Below are 17,628 nucleotides of genomic sequence, written 5' to 3' on the forward strand. Positions count from 1 at the left end.
CATATCCTAAAGTGTTTTTACAAGATGTTCCTGGAGCTGGTACCTTTAAAAGTTATAGGAATCAGGCAATGAAAGAAAACTGTAAAAATCTTCAGCAGCCAACAGCTCTTCGTAAAGGGGTTAAACTGCTACAAAATTGACCTGTATACAGAAACTCTCTGGGACTTCAAATTAAAGGACCTCATCTGACCTTTTGTTTAGAACTAATGTCTTTTCAGGAAAATTCAGCTGTAAAAAAGTGTTAGAATCTTGAGAGAAAGAAGGTTGGAAAATATACACCATCTATATACACTGAGTGGCCAGATTACTATGATCTCTGAACGCATATTAATCTGGCCACTCAGTGTATATCCTATATAATAAAAGGCTAATATGCAAATTGTCCCCTCAACCAGGAGTTCAACCAGCAGGCAGGCCGGCCAACTGCCCATGTCCCCTCCCCGTGGCCAGGCTGGCCGGACCCCACCCATGCACGAATTCATGCACTGGGCCTATTATATATATTAGAGAGAGAGAAAGAGAGAGTGAGAGAGAGAGAGAGGCCAGATTATTATGCATTCAGAGATCATAATAATCTGGCCACTCAGTGTACACTTAAAAGGGTAAAATCATAAACAATAAGTTATTGATGCCTATATTCCCAGCATGTTTATGCAACTACTATTAGGCTCAGATCAATTATTTTTATTTAGGAGGGAAAAAGAAACCCTGGAGAATTCAGTAGGACTTCCTGTGACAGTCCTTTATTTTTTAATTTTTTTAATGTTTATTGATTTTGAGAGAGAGAGAAAGGGAGAGGAAGAGAGAGAAACATCAATGTGAGAGCAAAACATTGATCAGCTGCGTCCTGCACACTCCCTACTGGGGATCGAGCCCACAACCTGGGCATGTGCCCTGATGGGGAATTGAACCAGTGACCTCTCGGTGCATGGTACAATGCTCAACCAACTGTGCCACAATGACCAGGGCCCTGTGACATTCCTTTAAATGTTGGAAGGCGCATTGCACAAAAGAGGTACTCATCAACTGATGAAGGCACAAAAGAATGGAAACAACCACCAACTAGCACAGAAAAATTAGTGGGCACACTTACAAAAAGCCAAAGGCAGCAAGTATCCCAACACATGGTACTGCAGCCTCTTTCCCAGTTCTTTGCACCTACTCCTATCTCTTTCTGCTTTATCATTGCTGAAGGTGAGAATCTATTATACCAGCAGTCACACTGCATTACAGTGTGTTTCAAAAGACTCTCAAATAATTTCTTATTAAAATTACTTGATCTCACTCACTTAGCTCCCATAAAGGTACCAAAAAATAGGGTCCAGGGAACCCGCAACCAAGATACGTGCCCTTGACTGGAATTGAACACGGGACCCTTCAGTCTGCTAGCTGACACTCTATCCACTGAGCCAAACGGGCTAGGGCTGTTTATTGACTTACTGATGATAGTGGTGTATGAAACAACTTGAAGTTCGGTGCATTTTGTTGCCAGTGTGATCAGTGACTTACTAGTAAGCTATTTCTAAACCATGAAGACTTGTCAAAAGACTTGTCAAAAGCATAATGTTTTTCAAAACTAAACACTTTCCTCATACACATTCCCTTATCTGCACCAGAATTAACTTGATATGCCTTGGCCTACATTACCTTTTCTTGTATCTGTTTCTCCTAAATAGTCATCATTTTATTTACCTTTAAAATTAATTGGTAAAATATGGGAATATGGAAAACCAAACACGAATCATACGCTCATTCTTTGGGCTTTATCAGGCAGATCAGGCTGAAATTAACTTTCTTTTTTCAAGGAGAACATTAAAATATTACCTTCCTATGCCATCATCTTTAGTTTGAGGGAGTTCCTTATTCTTTTCCAAGGGGAGCACAGATTGTCCTAGACCCAGTTCTTTAATTCTCAGGAAGATATATTCAAGATGAAGGACTGAACTTGTCCTAAATGGGCATCTAATTCCTCCCTTGCCTCTGGCCTGGAAGTCACTGGCTTTGGGTTTTGTTTACTGACAGTAACCTCCTTCAGAGCACAACAGAATCTCATTTTTCTCTGTAACTCCATATCTAGATACATACAGTAGCAGGTGCTAAATAACCATTTATTGAATAACCCATTTAATGGCAAAAAAAAAAAAAAAAACAAACCCACACACATAAGAGCTCCAAATAAATTGAGAACAAAATAGTAATAGTAATAATAATAATAATAGCTAACATTTATTGAAAGCTGCCAATGCCAGGCAGTATTTTAAGTACTTTACATAGATCAATGTGTTCATTTTATACAATCACCAAAGCGGGTAGATTCTGCTTCTTATCCCCTAGTTCTGAGATGAGGGAAGGAGCACAAATAGATTAGTAATTTGCCCACGATCAAAAAGTTGATGAGTGATGGATCTGGGAACCACATGCCCAGGCAATCTGACTTCAGCCAGGTCCATGTAATGAACCACTACAGCTATTAACTGTCATGTTTCCATGGAGTCCTTGGGTTCTGTTGACTTCTGCTATATACTGTTGCCCAGACTTTGTGGCTCTTTCCCCATGACATTCCATCATAAGTTCCATTGCCCCCCATCTCCACAGAGAAGTTCTAGGGGACACCTGAGGCCTCAGGAGAGTTAGGTGACCCGAATCCTCATTGTGGAACAGGATGGTTAGCCAGGAAAAAAGAATGGCCAGAGGCAATGAGGTCTGCACTCATCTACGCCTTCACCAGTGGGTAAGTGTCTCCTTTGTACAAGATGTTTTTCAACGTATGAAGAGGTGTCACAAGAAAGGGGTATTAAATCAGTTCCATGTGGGTCCAGAGAAGACAGTAAGGACTAAGTGTAGAAATTCCTGGGAGACTGATTTCTTCCCCAATCCTTTATTACTTCAAACACAGAGAAAATTTGAGAGAGTATTGAAATAAGCACATGTATACCTATTTCCTACATTCAACAATTAACATCTTTGTCATATTTACTTTATCTACTATATATACACATATGTATGTTTATTTTCCTGACCCATTTTAAAGTAAGCTGCAAATATTGTAATACTTCTCTCCTTTTTAAAAAATGCATTTCCAATAATAAGGACATGCTCCTAAATAACCACATTACTGTTATCCAAACCTAAGATTATTAACAATAACTGGGAGGATGATTTTGTCCTAATATATAAAGGAATTTGTTCAGAAATAGGGTCTCCAAAAATCGAATATGAAGTGACTTCTCTATCTTTGGTATATTGAATTATTTACCATCTCTAAAGGAAAACATAGAAACACTTTACATACATGACTGGAATCCTATCTCCTTCCTGGGTTTGAGTTACATCTTAGCCCGGGGCAGAGAAAACAACATTTAATCTACTTCTCCAGAAATAAGTGTCCTTCCCCGCCGCGCCACCCCCCCCGCCCCCGGCCCCACCCAATGTCCATTCCCTCATAATCCCAGGTATCTGCCCACTTGGGCCGCCCAAACATCCTTTCTGGCTCTATTACATAATTATTGACTCTTGAAGCTGGAAGATTGCATCAAGGCCACCTGTATCAAGCTTGCCTGACATCTTAAAACTCCTTTCCCTCCATCCTGCACCCACCTCCCTCACTGCCCCAAAGCTGCGTCTGCAGGAGCCCTTCAAAAGCTCCAGGCCCAGTCTAATGTCTGCTCTCTCTTCCCAGTAAGGGGAGTCTGAGTGGGACAGGGCAGATCTACAAGCCTAGGGGATAGGGCTGAGGATGATCTGGGTCCAGGGATAGTGAAACAACCAGATCATCCAAGTGAATGGGGCAGTTAGAAAAGACGAGACTGAAGGCCAGGATCTACTGTTAGGGAATATGAGAGAAACTACATAAGTTAGGGTCCTTCAGAGAAGCAGAATAAATAGGATATGGAGAGATGATAGGTAGGTAGGTAGGTAGGTAGGTAGGTAGGTAGGTAGGTAGATAGATAGATAGATAGATAGATAGATAGATATTCTAGGCTATAAGCTCACACAATTATGAATGAGTCCCAACGTTATAGATTCCAGTCCAAGTCTGAAGGCTTGAGAACCAGGAGCTCGAAGGGCAGGAGGAGACCAATGTCCCACCTCTGCAGGCAGGCAGAGAGGGAAGTCAGCCTTCCTTTACCTTTCTATTCTATTCAGGCCTTCAGGGAGGCTGACAAGCCAGCACGCTGTGAACAGGATAACAGATTGGATGAAGCCCACTCACACTGGGAAGCGTCACCTGCTTTACTCAGCCCACCAATCCAAATGTTAATCTTTTCCAGAAAGGCCCTCTCAGAAATAATGCTTGACCAGCTACCTGGGCTCCTCCTGGTGCAATCAAATGGACAGACACATAAGATTAACAGAAACTAGGATCCCAGAGATTTAGATTCTAGCCTCGCTAGAAACCCTGAGCTGTTGGTGTGGGCACTCCTGAGAAGTGCCCACAACCCTGGCTGAGAGTCAGGCGGGAGCTAAGGGAATAGAAGTGGGTGGTTGTAATTAAGTTCCAAGAACAAAAAGAGGTACATGCGCTGGGAGAGCAGAAGGAATTTAATCTTCTAATCTAAAGGGTCTGATTCGCTTCAAAGTGCTCTATCCAGAGCCCAGCCCACTCTGAGGGCCTCTACCTTCCCTGTCCCCCACCTTACTCTCTGAAGCTTCCTCACCCACCAGAGAGAACAAATGACTAATAACTTGGGGCAGGAGCTATATATCAGTGGAGAAGAAAACCGTGGAATGAGAAAGACAGAGAGAAGCTGTAGTGGAGGGAGAGAAAAGAGGAAAGAGACAGATTCCAGAAGGGATGTTTTCTGCTGACTGGGAGGATGGTCACACAGCATATAAGAAAAACCCAGGGTCTGTGGGAACACTGGGGAGGCTGACAAGCCAGTAGGCTGTGAACAGTATAACAACTCTTGAACCTGAAGTAAAGAATTAATTGAACATTCTCAAGATTGCAGGTGTGGCTTTGAGCACTAGCAGGAAGGCCATTGTGTTACAACGGACACTGCTAGTGTCTTGTGACATAGGGCATGGTGAAGAGCTACTTAGAACTTTAGAAGGTATCACACAAGGAAAGCAACTCTCCCATACTCACCCTTTTTTTTACAGAAAGAAACCATAAATTTGCTTTTTCACTTTTTTAAGAAAATATCACCTTGTCTTTGTGTCTTACCTTCAAAAAATGATGACTGGACAGAGAGAGAGCAGGTAAAAGAGGATGCTTCTGAACTTCCCCTTCCCTTCTTCTCTGCCCTAGAAGCAAGAAGAGAAGGCGACCAGGGTCCAGAGGAGGCCAGTGTGGAGGCTGCCTCTCAAGCTGCATATCAGGGGACACCTGAGCCCCCCAAACTGTGGCTTCCCTCCTTCACATACTTGTGATGGCTTTGCTATGTGTCAGCGTGACTGAACTCCATTCCCCAGGATTGCCTTTCCTCTCTGTCTGTGTGAGATTTGGAGAGCAAAGTGACATGGCAGCATATCACTTCCTGTGCTCAAGCTGAGCACAGATGCTCTTGTATCATGCTTGCTGTCACCTGCTGACGCACCTTGTCGACCAGGCTTCAGCTGGCTCTGCAACTGCACCCCCTTCCCCTGGGTCCTCCATCAGCTTTTGCCACTCCCGGGCCAGGTGTGTGTTCAGCTTCCTGATGAAGGGCCATAGTTTCTCCACAAGATGCCACATCATCAAGGTTGGAAGCAATGAGAACTGACTTGGATTCCAATTGGTCTTCTTGGGTTTCAACATGTCTTTATCCTCTATCACCTGACATCCATCTCCTCTTCCCAACCACCTGCCTTGTGGACTTCAAGCTCATGATCAGACACAAAAACAGTACAAAAACAAGCATCAGACACAAAGCTATATCTCACACATAAGATATGAGATGTCTATGATATACAAACAATATACACATATGTATACATACACACACACACACACACACACACACACGTATATATTATATATGCTTCTCTGATTGAACCAGACTGATTCAGTTCACTATAGGAGAGTTCCAGATCCTTCCCAAGACATACAACTCAATTCTTTCAGGTCACATTAGATTTCCACCCAGATTGTTATCAGCAAATAATTTTATAATCATTTTTCTTGCCAGGAGGTATAAAAACATTATGGCCCAGTCATCTCTAAGCAATTTCTCAAACACACCCAAGCTGACAACTTATATTAAACATTCTGCATTTCATTCTAAGTGAAGAAAGTTAACTATTCCCATACTCCCAGAGTTTTTGTGAAATCTCTCCACGTAATAAAATACCACTTAGATGGGCAATTTTGAGCAAGTAACTTCAACTCTTTGAACTCTATTTCTTCCTCTTTAAAATGAAGCTATAATGGGATTGTTGTGATGATTAATTTAAGTAAAGAGATTTGTGCAGTATCTGGCACAGGAGAATTATTCAATTGAAAAAAAGGAGAGAAAGCAAGGAGATATTGATTTTTGCCCAAAGGAAAGAGAAACCTAGTTATCTAGAAGAAAACTTGGAATAAAAAAGTTGGGCACAGATAGTGAAGAAAGAGCTCTGGGGTCTTGGCTAAATAAACTTTGAAGAGACTTTCATTTTAAGAAGGAAAAATAGAGAAGTAGTGACAGAAATTGGATAAAGACTTCTTCAAACTTGTTGAGTAACTGTGCTTAAGAGATGGGGTACCTGCTTCTAGACACCATAAGATAAATGTAAGAACTTTAGATTATTGAAAGAGAAAGTAATATTTTATCCTTTCAAAAATTAATTTTAGAATTAATTTTATTTATAGTTTTAAATGGTAACAATTGCTTATGGTGTGAAGTTTAAGATGGACAAAATATATGTACTGAAGAGCAGTTCTTTTTCCCCTATTTTTTTCTTTTCTCAATCACACATTTCTTGTGTATCCATTTAGAGATAGTCTATACCTATGTAAACATACACACACATATATACACACATGCACACATAAGTGTTCATCTATAGAATACAGGTCAAATAGAATATTACATATGTTTATATATAATTATATAATACTAGAGGCCCAGTGCACAAAAATTGTACATTGGGGATGTGGGGGGCCCTCAGCCCAGCCTGCACCCTCTTGCAGTCTGGGACCCCTCAGGGGATGTCTGCCTGCTGGCTTAGGCCTGGGAGGAGCGGGCCTAACCTGGCAGGCAGACATCCCTCTCTCATTCCAGGGCTCTTGCAGTCTGGGACCCCTTGCTCCTTACTGCCCACCTGCAGCAGAAGCAGGAGAGGCTCCCACCACCACCTCTGTGCTCGCCAGCCATGAGCCCGCCTTCTGGCTGAGCGGCGCTCCCCCTGTGGGAGCACACTGACCACCAGGGGGAAACTCCTGCATTGAGCTGTTCGGTCGATTTGCATATTAGAGTTTTATTATATAGGATGTATTTTATATATACAATTTTTATATATATGCTCTTCATATTCTTCTGTTCTTTGCTTTTATACTTCACAGTATATCTTGAAACATCTCCATTTTAGTACAAACATGCCTCCCTCGTTCTTTTTAGTAGCTGCATAATAGTCAATTGTATAAATGAAATTCGTCTTTACTCTTCTGGCTTTGTTTAGGGTGAATCTGCCATGAAGACTTTTTTCAAACAAGCTGTATCTTTATATTCTACTAGAGGCCCAATGCACAAAATTCATGCAAGGGGCTCTGGCCTTGCAGCCACAGTGGCTTGCCTTGGCCCTTGCAGCTGCGGCAGCATACCTCGGCCCTCGCAGCCCCAGCTTCATCCAGAAGGTCATCCGGGAGGACATCCAGTCTAATTAGCATATTATGCTTTTATTATTATAGATTTTACTCCTAAAAAATGCTGATTTATCAAAGCTTCCTGAGTGCTCAAAAGGTTATTCATGAAAACTTGGACTAAAACTCCCAAAATAATATCAAGTTAATAAAACATTGCTTAGATTTGACCTAAGCATAAACTCATGAGTGGACAAAGTTCTCCAACAATGTATACATCCTAGGAAAAGCTTGAAGGATTCCAGAAATAAGTATGGAAGTAATAATAAGAAATGTCTAATTTGGGACACACACAAAAACCCTTATTAAACATTAAGTTCAATGAAATATTTCTGCTTCAAATGTCAATGTTCTTAAGGTATCTGTGCTAAGCATTGAATAAGAAAATGGTATTAATTTAGTAACAATAAAATGCTTATTAGAGTAAAAAAATTAACTATAGGAGAGCCACACGCAATAAAGCACACTAACAACTCACAGGCAACAAACAAACAAAAATCCTCATCTCTGTAAATACCAAGCTAGTCTCAAACATTTCACAAAGCTACGCCCTCCCAGAGACACCCTTCGGACAGGCTGTCCAGAGAAGCTTCCACTGAGAAAGCACAGGAAAGGCCACCTCCAGAAACCAGAGCCTTCGGCCTCGTGTGGCCTTTGACTTCACAAAGGCACCTCAGTGCGTTTTGTCCCCTGAGATGGGAGGAAACGGAGTGATTCTGCTGTCCAGCTGTAAAAGTCAAGTGCTGTCCCAGAGCCAATCTGAGGGAGGATGCAGGAAGAAAGAGACAGGCCATCCAGGCAACACAGGAAGGGCAAGAGGATTCCACAGGCTTGGATGGACCCCAGACGATCCCAGCAGGTATTCAGAACAGAAAAACCTCTCTCCCCTCCTCAGAGCTGCACTGCTGTCCTGGGAAGGCAGCCATCACTAAGCAAGCGTTCTCTCTTCCTAGCCTGTCCTGAAGGAAGGGCCGAACTTTTGGGGAGGGAGCCACGTGTCTGTGACCTCGGCGATCTCGAACAATTGTTTCTTTTGTGCCTGGCGTTGTCACAGATGCTCCTGGTCCCCGTGATGACTCCGGCTCAGGGATGGACCTTTGCCATCCTCCACGTTGACTTCCCTTTGGACTTCCTTTCGAGGTTCTGTCAACTCCAGTCTCTGAGACGGCCTTTTGGTTTGTGGTCTCCATTTCCGCAGCTGAAGGGTGAAAGGAAATAATGTTGTGGAAGAGCCGCTCTTCGCCCCCCTCAGCCAGTGTGAAACCAAGAACAGCCACGTCTTCTTTTTACGGCTTCACTCTGGATCAATGTGTCTAAACTACGGGCCAGCAGAAAGGCAGGAGAGTAGTCTCTTCTGTGGCCAAGCATAGAGGAAACTTTCCAAAATCAATATGGATGTCTCATACCACCAGTTCTCACTTTCAGTATTTTAACCAGACGCGACGCCTTTCCTCCTCTGCCCACCCATTCCTCTGGGGAGCACTGTGGATTCCACAGAGGATTGAGCATCTGAGAAAAAATAACGGGACCTAAGGAAGTGATAAATTATGCAGATGCTGCTGATAAACTGGGTCTCTGAGCCAGTTGTTGTCTGTAGATATACCAAAGCCTGGCCTAAAACAAGTGCACAGAAGCCCTTCTTACAGATGAGGCAGAGAGACCAGGGATGTGTAAGTGTTTTCCAGGGTCATTGGGTTGCAAGTGGCAGAGCCAGGATCCTGAGCCAGGCCTTTTGTCTGGAGGCCCTGTGCTGTTCCCATGATCTGCCTATGAAATGAATCTGCAAACCCAATGGCACTTGCGGCCATGAGAAAAGGTGGGATTCTGTACCCTTCCTTTAGCAGGCTCAGCAAGGGGAATGCCACAGACATGGGCACACACAGGCAGCTTATGTACAGTGCCTTTTCACTCTTCAAATCAGAAAGCAAACCCTTAAGCCCTTGAACTTCTAACAAGTTGCACATAACTCTCCATAACTAGGGTTGAGATGCTTTCCGTAATATCTAACCATGTAATATCAACCACTCATTTATCTAAGACAGTGAAAATTTTTAACCAATCCTAAGAAGTTACCTTCAAAAACATCTCCACTATAATTGCTCAGAGGTGTTTTCAGAATTATGGGGAGTTTGAGAAACACTTCTTGATGTTTATCTTTGGTCTTTGGTGACTCCCAGATGAGGCTTATCCAAAAACAAAAAGACAATGACAAAAATTTGGGAAAGGAAGCATTATGGACTTTCGACTAAAAGGATGTAAAAGTTTGACTTAGTCTGACTAGTGTAGCTCAGTAGTTGACCTATGAACTAGGAGGTCACTGGGTCCATTCCTAGTCAGGGCACATGCCTGGTTGCAGGCTCTATCCCCAACAGGGCACATGCAGGAAGCAGCCAAATGATGTTTCTCTCTCATCGATGTTTCTATCTCTCTATCACCTTCCTTCCTCTCTTTTAAAAAAAATCAATTAAAAAATAAAATCAAAGTTTGATTTTGCTCACATTGTGTTTGGCCTTGGGAAGCAAGAGTTTTTCCTTCCTTCTGCAGCTACTCCTTTCTGTACCAGAGGGCTATTGATCTCTCAGATCCTTAAAAATATTGTAACCATCTTAAGACCTTCTCTTTCTCCCTATCCAGACTAAATTCCACTCTCCTCTCCTCAAAGTCTGCATTCGAGGAACTGCCAGGATCCTGCTTTGATCAGACATTTGTGACACTGTCTTAAGATGACCCCAGGAGGTCTCCTTAGAGACCATTCACAGCTCCATGAACATGAACAGGCCCGTAAGCTGCACATCCCTTCTCCACTTGTCTTCACTGAGGGGCATTGCTTTCCTTCAAGAGCACCGATGGGCCATGTCTGGAGATGAACACCACAGTTGCTTCTTCCAAAATGAAGATGCTGTAAGCCAAGCCCTGCTGGTATTGTAAGTGCGAGCCACACGGCCATGCCTGAAATGTGTATCTCAGGAGGGGACAGGCTCAAGGACCTCAGCTGGAGACTTTCAGATGTTCCACAAGAAGAGGAGGAGAGAGATCTCCGATGGGACAGCTGAGCTGGGAACAGGAGCGGCCCCCATCCTTATCTCTGGGAGCCCTACATAAAGCAGAGCTAGCCCTGGGAGCCCGTCAGGAGATGTGGTAAGCCCAGGAGACGAGGACCGAAGCTAACAAAAAGCAAATGTCTACTTTGGCAATGTCCACGGCTGACGTCCGTTTATTTTCCTCTCCATTGTTAATGAGAAAAAAATAGTTGTAGCAAGACAGCTCTGTGGAACATGCTCTGTGGAAATACAAAAATGTTCTGTTTGACTTTGATCATTTGTGCTTCTATGATAAGCAACATATGGCAGCAACCTTAGCTGGTGACTGCAGCAAATTATCAATTTGCATATCTTTTCCACAAAAGTTTATCTTCTGGGGAAGAAAAGGTCAAAGGACTGAGACAAAAACAAGGATTACTCCAGCAAAGCCACAAAAATATGTTTGGATTTACATATTATAATGAACTTGGTTCCATTTGTAAGCCTGATGTCCCCAGATTCCCTAGGTTTCTGGTGTTATGCTTTAACATCTAAATGAAATGGCTAGAACCCCATCCTATGAGCTGTGGGAAGTCTCCCCACAATCCCTGCCAGGGATTACTAGGGAGCCAGTCCAGGCTGCAGCCTTCTTTCTGACCTTCACATTCAACTCCACAGATGTCACCCTCTCTAATGGCCTCTATTTATGCCATGTTGAATACTTCCAAATCCCCCTTTTGATTTGAATTTCCCCCTTTTCCCCCCCAAAGAATCACTAACCCACGGTTATTGTGCATCACATGGTTGGGCTAAAAGTTGGGGAATTGGAAAGGGGGATTTACAACACAGCATGGTAAGAGGCAACAGTTAAAAGTGTGTATTACACATCCCTTAGTCATTCCCTGGTGTAGGGAATTCTTTTCCTATGGTCATGTTCTCTCGCTTAGATTGCAGCTTGTCACCAATTTCTTGGCTTCCTCTGCCCCCTGAAACCATTCTCTCAACTCTTGCTCCCAGCTTCAAAACCTCCAAAACAGTGTTTACTTTCTTACATAAAGTCATACTTATCTACTACTGAGTGTACACACACACACACACACACACACACACACACACACTATTCTCTCGGTCTAACTTTGCATTTCCAAATACCCTCTGAATCTAGTATGCTCTGCTAAACAAAGGATCACCTTTTTTTTACTGCAGAAAACCCTCACAGAAGCTTCCAAATTCCAGGATTTCCATTATCATGGTATTATCATGGTCATATTCTTTGTGTGTGTGTGTGTGGGCGGGGGGGGGTGTTTAACCCATACATAAGTAAAATTCACCATTTGAGCCATTTTAAAAAACGTTTTTATTGATTTCAGAGAGAAAGGGAGAAGGAGAGAGAAATAGAAACATCAATGATGAGAGAGAACCATTGATTAGCTGCCTCCTGCACCCCGCCTACTGGGGATCAAGCCCGAAACTCAAGCATGTGCCCTGACCTGGAATCGAACCATGACCTCCTGGTTCATGAGTCGACGCTCAACTACTGAGTGACATCAGCCAGGCGAACCATTTTAATTGTACTGTTCAGTGACGTTAAGTACACATTCACATTGTTGTGCAACCATAACTACTATTCATCTCCAGAACATTTCTGTCCTCCCAAACGGAAACTCCTTTAAAAAATAACTCCCCATTCCCCACCTCCACCCCCTGGGAACCTATATCTGCTTTCTGTCTCTGTGAAGTTGACTCTAAGTAGAATTACACAATATTTTTCTTTCTGTGTCTGGTTTTATTCACTTAGCATGTCTTCAAGTTTCATCCAAGTTGCAGCCATGGATCAGGATTTCATTCCTTTTTAAGGTTGAATAATATTCCATTGTATGTTTATACACTATTTTGTTTATCCATTTATCTGTCAACAGACATTCGGGTTGTTTCCACATTTTGGCTATTGTGCATAATGCTGCTCTGAAATTTGGTATACAGATATCTGTTCAAGTCCCTGCTTTCAGTTCTTTCGGGCACATATCCAAGAGTGGGATTACTGGATGATGATACTTAGCTTTGTGAGGAACCACCATACTGTCTTCCACAGCAGCTGCACCATTTTACATTCCCACCAGCAGTGCACAAAGGTTCCAATTCCTCCACAGCCTCTTTAACACCTGCTATTTTTTATTTTTTGCATTATCCATCTTTATGTGTGTGAAGTGATATCTCATTGTGGTTTTGATTTGGATTTCCCTGATTATTAGTGGTATGAAGCACCTTTTTCATAATCTATTGGCCATTTGTATATCTTGTTTGGAAAATTATCTGCTCAAGTCCTTTGCTCATTTTTGTATTCAGTTGTCTGGTTTTTGTTGGTGGTGGTTTGTAGGAGTTTTTATGTATTCTGGCTATTAACCTTTATCATATACATGATTTAGAAGAATTTTCTCCCATTCTTTCTGTTGTCTCTTCACTCTCTTGATAGTGTCATTTCATGTAGAAAATTTTTTTATTTTGATGGAGTTCAACTTAATCTATTTGTTCTTTTGTCATCTGTGCTCTTGGTGTCATATCCAGTAATCATTACCATATTCAATATCATGAAGATTTCCCCCTATGTTCTCTTCTAAGAGTTTTATAGTTTTAGCCCTAATGTTTAAGTATTTGATCCATTTTGAGTTAATTTTTATGTATGGTGTTAGGTAAGGGTTTATCTTCATTCTTTTGCATGTGGAAACCCAGTACCATTTGTTGAAAAACCTGCCTTGTCCCCTTGAATGATCTTGACAACCTAGTTGCAAATCATTTGGCAAATATGTGAGGGTTTATTTCTGAGCTCCCTATTTTATCCCATTGGTCTGTACCTCTGTCTTATGGCAGTACCACACTGTTTTGATTACTGTAGCTTTGTGGTAAGTTTTGAAATCAGGAAGTGTGAGGCCTCTAAGTTTGTTCTAGTGTTTCAAGATTGTTTTGGCTATTTTGGGGGGTGGGGGTAGTCCTTAGGATTCCATTGGAATTTAAGGATCAGTTTTTCTATTGGTGCAAAAAAACATCATTGGGATTTTGAAAAGGATTTCCTTGACTCTGTATATCTCTTTGGGTGATTACATCCTTTTATAAGTTAGGTGCTGTGGGCTGCAAGTATAGAAGCCCCATCTCTAACTCCAGAGGTTGGACAGGACCTGGATGTAGAGCAATCAGGCTTCCTTTACCTGAGAGTTCCCTCGATTCTTCCCTTGTGCCTATTTGTCCCTGGGTTCACTTCCCTCACAGTTACAAGCCATTGGTCATCTGACTTTCCCCTTTTCTCCAGCAAGTGGGAGAGAAAACATATTCTCCAACTAAAGAAGAAAAATTCCTTCCTACAATCTCATGGCACCAATTTAGGTGAGCTGCACACCCAGTTGTCAATAATGGTAAAGACAGACATTGATTGTCAGTTTCTAAACCAATCACAGACATGAAATGGGATTGCTAGATTTGTCTTAAAATAATCAGGTTATACTATTAAAGGGAGGAATGTGGTCAGTTTTCTGAACTGTGCAAGGAGAAGGGAGATGTCTAATAAAAACCACAGGTCTATTGGAGAGAAAAGAATAGGATGGATACTAGATAGGCAACCAGTAGCAGCCCCTAGATTTTATGCTCAGAGATCTCTATAAGTGGGGCAGGAGTGCGTGAATAATAAAATACTCCTCTTGGCAGGAACAAGTTCTGAAATAGTGTGGGAACATACAGCTGTGCAATCAAAGAGGATTTTATTTAACAATAGCAATGAATTATGTAAAAAATATTAAGGAATCTCCAAATGGATTAAAATCGACCTCCAAACCACTGAATCCAAAACAAGTGGAATAATGTTTATGCCTCAAACTCGAGAAACAATATTTAGTTTAATTCAATATGGAGGGGCACAAGGATAGTAACAATAATGAATTTTGAATATATGAATTGTGTGAACAATAATGAATTTATAGTTTTTCAAAACTACATTCTAATCTATTTTCTCATTAGATTGTGCTTAATTGTGCCACAAGTAAGAGAATTGTTCTACCCATTTGATTTTTTAAAATATTTTGTTTTTATTGGCTATGCAGCTACCATTTTATGGAGATACCAACCTCTTCAATTCATTCTGCTTGAGACTGCTCTGAGAACAAGGAAGGAAGAAGCAATGACTACTCCTTTCATCTTGGAAAAAGAAAGATGAACCATTTTTTAAAATCTTCCTTGAAGAAAACTAAAGAATCTTATGTGAGTACAGACAATTTTCCCTTTTAATAAAATAGTGCTTCTAAATTGGGTGGAAAGTCATAAGATATTTCTAAATTAACTTAATTTTAAAATATGATTTAATCATATTTCACTCCAAATGTGGCCAACTCAGTGTTTTACTGTTAGCAACAAAATCGGATTAAAATACATCAGAAGCCTTCAACCGAACAGAAATTGGTTGTGAATGCAATGCCACTGAAAATATTAATCTCAGAAACCTTCAATTGAAGGGTCATGGTTCAAGAGCTATATCTAAATTTCAATACGTCATTCAGCTTGTCTGGAAAAAATTCTCAGAATACTCATTTATGCCTTAAGCACTTCAGTAGATTTCTTTAGAAGGCGTACTTTATCTGTTGAATGACATTTAAATTCAGGTCAAAAATTTAAATTCAGAAAGTCAAAAATGCCAGAGAGTTGTAATAGCCTAAGACAAATTAGGCTATCTAGAGTTTGTGGAGTGTGCTCTTTAAGTTAATTTCAACCTGAGTACACTGTGAACAAGTTAAACTTTTCAGAAAAGCAAGTAACTTTGACCTCTCCAATTCACGCATCCTCCTGAAGACTCATGTCGTTAGCAGATGCAAAGAGAGAAACCACTGAGGAAAGGGCCGTCATAATCTCAGGGAGGACATGTCACAGATTATGTTTCATTTCAATGATCTCTTGCTTCCTTTGATTTATTACTGCTGTCAGGAAAACTCCTCAGTTTCCAGTAAGAAGCTGAAAAAGGCTGAGCCACCCACATCCTCAATGTCCAAGGTTCCAACCACAGGACATCTGAGAGAATAGGAGTGATAAAGTTTGCCTTCCAACTTCAGTTGAGGAAAACCAAGCTTTCCATTTTTCCTATCCATCTAATGGTCATATGCCTTTTGAACTTCATTTTTAAAGTAACAACTCCAAGAACATTATAAACCAATGAGCCAAGACTATTTGAAAAAACAAACAAACTTATTTTAAAAAATATTTCACACATAATAGCAATCCATCAAATCACTATGAAGCAGATTTAGTAAAAAAAAAATTCAAATCTCAAATAGCCCAAAGTCTCAAGAAATAAACACCTTTTTCTTCCAGGTGGGGAAAGACAGATATGTCAGAAAGAAAATCTACATTTAAAATTATTTAATCTGAAAGCTTTCTAGCTTAATAAAGGCTAAGAAATTTATTCAGGAGACTTTATATCTTTATATAATTGGAGCCATCAAGTTTCCAGAAAGTCTACAATTTTATATTTTGTCTGAAAGTTTTCAGTTTCAGATGTATTCTTGAGCATACTGAGACTCGGTCTTAGTTTGGGAGTGTTTTGGGGAGACCAAACTGGAAGACCAATAAATACAGACCTTGGGGGCTTTCCAGTGGTTCTGGAATCTCTGCTGGATGCCATTAGTGGACACTTCATTTCCTACACAGAACCCTTTCCTCCTCCTTCCTACTACTTAGGTTGAGCTCCTCCAGTAGCAGATGCCAAGGCAAGGATTTGGGGGCAAGCAGTTTGTTTGAGGGGCAATACCAGGAAACACTTGAAGGAAGAAGTGACACAGGAAGAGAAGGAAGTCTACACAGACTGTATTAATGAGCTGACTATTGCTGTGGGCAACTGGAGCTCGATACCACTGGGGACCTAAATGAAATGGGGGAGGGGGCATTCCTTGCAGTTTTCCCACCAAGAGGCAGCCTCAACTTTTATCCATCATTGAGGAGGAGCTGCTTTGAAGAATATCAATTCCTTAGCACTTTTCAGTCTGCCCCATAGGCAAGCCAAGGAAATTCTTGTGAAATCCCCAGAGGAAGGATATCCCAGAGAAATCCCTCAGAGAGAGAAACAGACTTGCACTAGGGAGCTATGAATGTGCATCAGAAATAGTGCCTAACAAGAAGATGAGGGCAGGTACCAATAATCTCTGCTACACTAACCAACTCCGATTTTGTCCAGACATCCACTCTTCCCCAAACAACTATTGTTCAAGGAATGAGTCACCTTCAGCCCCAAGGGAGAAGTAGATGGATACAAAATAATCGCATTTACAGGCACAGTGATTTCAGAAATGGACATGAAACTTAAGTCTGGCCGATAAGGTTGGATCAGAGGTCATCAGGACAGAAGGGTGATTATGGGAAAAGGTTTTTTTTCTCCTAAAACAGATGATTAAAAATATATTGTCTCCCCTTTTCCTGCAAAATCGCCATGTCTGGACGTGAGTGGTGGAGCTGCTGCAGTTGTCTTGCTACCGGAGGACCAAGCCAGCATTGAGGAGAGATGTAAAGAACCTGTATCCTGACATCACTGAGCACAGGAATCAACCAAGCCTAAATCCTGTCTTACTTCTGTAGATGCTATTAATAAGATACTGAATTCCCTTACATTTAGGCCAGTGTGTTTTTAGTTTGCTGTTACTTGCAGCAAAAAGCATTCTTAATAGTATTATCTATAGACTGGTTAGGGAATATTAATTACTCATATAATTTCTATTATTTCTAGTCCTGTTGTGATTGAAAAATATTCATTCACAACTGTTACTAAAGTATTAGAATATCCCATTTATACCCTTAATTAAAAGATAAAAATATCACCAA

General features: G+C 41.3%; 1 long non-coding RNA gene across 2 annotated transcripts; it reads left to right on the top strand.

Moving 5' to 3' along the window:
* Positions 1 to 2,609: 2,609 nt before the first annotated feature.
* Positions 2,610 to 17,416, top strand: LOC129150852 (uncharacterized). 2 transcript variants are annotated; one of them, XR_008557603.1, is made up of 3 exons: positions 2,610 to 2,731; positions 14,871 to 15,027; positions 17,255 to 17,416. It is a non-coding gene; the product is annotated as an uncharacterized LOC129150852 (long non-coding RNA). The 2 variants fall into 2 exon arrangements; XR_008557602.1 differs by lacking the exon at positions 2,610 to 2,731 and adding an exon at positions 14,119 to 14,160.
* The last annotated feature ends 212 nt before the right edge of the window (positions 17,417 to 17,628 follow it).

This window comes from Eptesicus fuscus, chromosome 2 (genome assembly GCF_027574615.1).
Source record: "Eptesicus fuscus isolate TK198812 chromosome 2, DD_ASM_mEF_20220401, whole genome shotgun sequence".
NCBI lineage: Eukaryota > Metazoa > Chordata > Mammalia > Chiroptera > Vespertilionidae > Eptesicus > Eptesicus fuscus.